Below are 4,174 nucleotides of genomic sequence, written 5' to 3'. Positions count from 1 at the left end.
TATTGGGGGCTCCTACAGCTCTTATAACAATCCATACATCCATTGTGTCAAGCACATTTGTACATATGTTACCATCATCCTTTTCAAAACATTTTATTTCTACTTGAGACCTAGCTCCTTATTTCCCCCTTCCCTTCCCTCTATGAATTCTTGGTAATTTAGATTTTTTTTTTCATGTCTTATAGTGACCACTGTCTCCCTTCACCCATTTTTCTGTTGTTCGTCCACCAGGGAAGATGTAGATCATTGTGATTGGTTACCTCTTTCTCCCCCCTCTTTACCCTTACCACCTGGTATTGCAACTCTCATTTTTGGTCCTGAGGAGTTTATCTGTCCTGGATTTCATGTGTTGAGAGAGCTCTGTACTAGTGTACATGTTCTGGTACAGCTGGATTTGTAAGGTAGAACTGGGGTCACGATAGTGGGGGGGAGGAAGCATTAAAGAACTAGAGAAAAGTTGTATGTTTCATTGTTGCTATACTGCAGCCTGACTGGCTCATCTCTTCCTGCGCACCTTTTGTGAGGGCCTGTCCATTGTCTATAGATGTTCTGGGTCTTTGATGCCTAATACCTGATCCCATCGACACCTCATGATCACTGGGCTGGTGTGCATCTTCCATGTGGACTTTACTGCTCCTCAGCTAGATGGATGCTCATTTATCTTCAAGCCTTCAAGACCCCAGATGCTCTATCTTTTGATAGCCGGGCACCATCAGCTTTCTTCACCCCATTTGCTTATCACAGCATGCTGGGTTATTAGAACAAAGTGTTCTTGTGTTGAGGGAGTACTTGTTTTATTTTTTAATCATTTTATTAGGGGCTCATACAGCTCTTATCACAATCCACACATACACCAATTGTGTAAAGCACATTTGTACATTCATTGCCCTCATCATTCTCAAAACATTTGCCACTCCACTTAAGCCCCTGGCATCAGCTCCTCATTTTTTCCCCTCCCTCTTTGCTCCCCACTCCCTCGTGAACTCTTGGTAATTTAAAAATTATTATTTTGTCATATCTTGCCCTGTCTGACATCTCCCTTTACCCACTTTTCTGTTGTCTGTCCCCCAGGGAGGAGGTCACATGTAGATCCTTGTAATCGGTTCCCCCTTTCCAACCCGCCCTCCCTCTACCCTCCCAGTATCCCCACTCACACCACTGGTCCTGATGGGATCATCTGGCCTGGATTCCCTGTGTTTCCAGTTCCTATCTGTACCACTGCACATCCTCTGGTCTAGCTGGAATAGCAAGGTAGAATTTGGATCATGATATTGGGGGGGGGGTAGGGGGAGGAAGTATTTAGGAACCAGAGGGAAGTTGTATTTTTCGTCATTGCTACATCGCACCCTGACTGGCTCGTCTCCTCCCCTAGACCCTTTTGTAAGGGGATGTCCAGTGGCCTACGAATGGGCTTTGGGTTCCACTCCGCACTCCCCCCATCATTCACTATGGTAAGATTTTTTGTTCTGATGATGCCTTATACCTGATCCCTTCGACACCTTGTGATCGCACAGGCTGGTGTGCTTCTTCCATGCGGGCTTTGTTGCTTCTGAGTTAGATAGCCACTTGTTTACCTTCAAGCCTTTAAGACCCCAGACGTTATATCTTTTGATAGCCGGGCACCATCAGGAGGGAGTACTTGTATCAATACATCTTGATTATGTGTTTGATCAATTTCCAACTGAAATTGTTGGTAAAATTCTTCCATTTCTTCATCCCTAGCATTTGTGGTTGATGCATAAATTTGAGTACTAGTTGTATTGATTGGATTTCCCTGAAGTCCGATAGGTATAATCTTATCACAGAAAGCATTGTATTTCAGGGTAGATTTTGCAATGTCCCTTTTGACAATGAATGCCACGCTATTCCTCTGGATTGTGTCATTCCCAGCATCATAAATAACTTGATCTTCTGATTCACCATGGCCCATACCAGTCCATTTTAGCTCCCTAAACCCCAGCATACCCATCTTTATGTGTCACATTTCATTTTCGATGACTTCCCATTTTCCTAGATTCATACTTTGCACATCCCATGTTCTGATCAGTAGCAGATTTTTGCAACCGTCTCTCCTTCCCGTGAGTAATGCCTCGTCAGCAAATGAGGGTCCTGACGGCTCCCCTTCCACAGGCTTCACTCAACTCGAGTCACCGTGGTCGGCTCACTCTGAGAAAGCAGCCCCTCCTCAGTCACACTTAGAGAATCCTGGGACCCAAGGGGCCCGTCCTCCGGACCATCTCTGACAATGCTCTGCTTCATTCGTTAGGCCTGGAGGATCGGACCCTGATTCGGGGCTCCACAAAAGGCTTTCAGAGGCTCCTTCCTCCAAAGTGGGGAGAAGAGTCCTTCGCTGTCGCTTTTGAGTCTGGAAGCTCCACTGAAACCCGTTCGCTCTGGGTGACCCCGCCGGCATTTGAAATAGCAGGGCCATAGCCTGGAGCATCACAGCCACACACAGGCCATCCCAGTACGACAAACCGACGGAAAGGTGGTGGGGCAACCATGTTCCCAACGAGGAACCGGAAAATCCAATGATTGGTCTGTATCTGCTGAGAGCTTGTCTGGACCTAGAAGACGTCACTAAGTGAAAGAAGGGACAGGGAGAGGCCAAGCATTCTCAGACTTGGACAGGACTAGTTATTTCATGGCCACACAAGTCATCCCATTTGGAGCCCATGACTGGGGCAAAGGCCAATAGATAGCTTGTGGCTGATAAGTCAGTAATGGCCCCAGACTCCAAGGAGTTCCCTTAGCTCTGCTGGGTTATATCCAAGCCCTTAGCTCTGACAAGGGCTGCCCCAGGTCACTAGCTGAAGCCCTGTCTGTTGAAATGGACAAGTAGGTTTGAGGGAGCAGGAGAGAGGATGGCAGGGTGATGGGTTTTCTGTTCTTCTCTCATGGGAGAGGGAGGGAGAGCCAGGGCCAGGCCCTGAGACTGGCACTGTGTGGCTAGTAGGTTAGACGAGTAGAGATGACCACCCTCATGCTGGTCAAGGTTCCCAGGACCCTACCTACTATCTTATAAAGTGCGCCTAGCTAGCATGTGTCCGGGTTGAAAGGCCTCATCTGGAAAACTGGGTGTGTGTGACTTGAAGTTTTATATAATTTTGAGGTCCCACTTCAAGTAAGAGGAGACAAAAATCATAAATATGATATTAGGTATGCGGCCTTGAGCACACATCCCTGATATTTTTTATTTCATCAGCTTCCGGGTTAAATTGTGTCTGAGATTGATGGTAGGAACGCACTTCCTCCTCCTGAGACAAGATGCAAAGTTATGTTCAAGCCCCTTGCATGGGATGAAGGCAGCCCCACAGCGCTGTGAGTGCCTCACTCTGCTCACAGGCCAAGCAGAGTCGATGCCCTAAGGGGGAGCCTTCAGGGGCTGGTAGGCTGTAAGCCCTCTGTCTCAGAGATGAGAAAGACAAGGCTCAGAGCAGGGACCTCTCTTGCTCATGTTCCCTCAGACCACCGGGATGGTGCGCTTGAATTTGAGCCCATGATTCCAAATCTACAGTCTTTCCACAGCCAAGCTATTATGACGTACAAGAAATTTTTCAGAATGAGGAAACAACTGAATGAATGAGCCAGGCCATGAATGAGTAACAAAGTGAGCCAGTTAAAGGAGGAATGAGCAAACGAAGGGAGAAAGAGTGCTATGCTAGACACCAGCAGTTGGCAGACGGTGAGCTAGGCATGGTCCTTGCCACAGGGCAGGCATCTAGTGAGGAAGCCAGCTACCTAGTGCTAGGAAAGGCGGGGTGGACCTACCTATGTAGATGCCAGAGAGTCTCTTGACATTTCCCCTGAAACCGGAAGGGGTGGATGGTAGTATTACTTTAAGGGGGCATGGGTGGAGGGCCAGCCTCCACCGCTAGTACTAACGGGTTCAATAATATACAATTGTACGGTTGATAGACATATACATTATATTAAAGTCATCGGGAGGATGAGAGGTAGAAGAGATATTACATTAATGCAGTCAGACACATTACATGGTAGCATTGCTCACCTCAGCCCCACTTGGTGGTCCACGTGGAGAGAGAGGGAAGGAGGACTGGAAAGGGAACAAGGGAGAGAGGATGGGAGAGGAGAGGGGGAAGAGAGGGGAGCGACCAGCGAGAGCCCAGCAGCAGAGAAGAGGGAGGAGAGAGAGCTCTATTGCTAGCCCAGG

This window comes from Echinops telfairi, unplaced genomic scaffold (genome assembly GCF_000313985.2).
Source record: "Echinops telfairi isolate 266 unplaced genomic scaffold, ASM31398v2 ScPeMD7_443;HRSCAF=831, whole genome shotgun sequence".
NCBI lineage: Eukaryota > Metazoa > Chordata > Mammalia > Afrosoricida > Tenrecidae > Echinops > Echinops telfairi.
The sequence above is the reverse complement of the archived record's forward strand: the minus strand, read 5'-3'. Positions refer to the sequence as shown.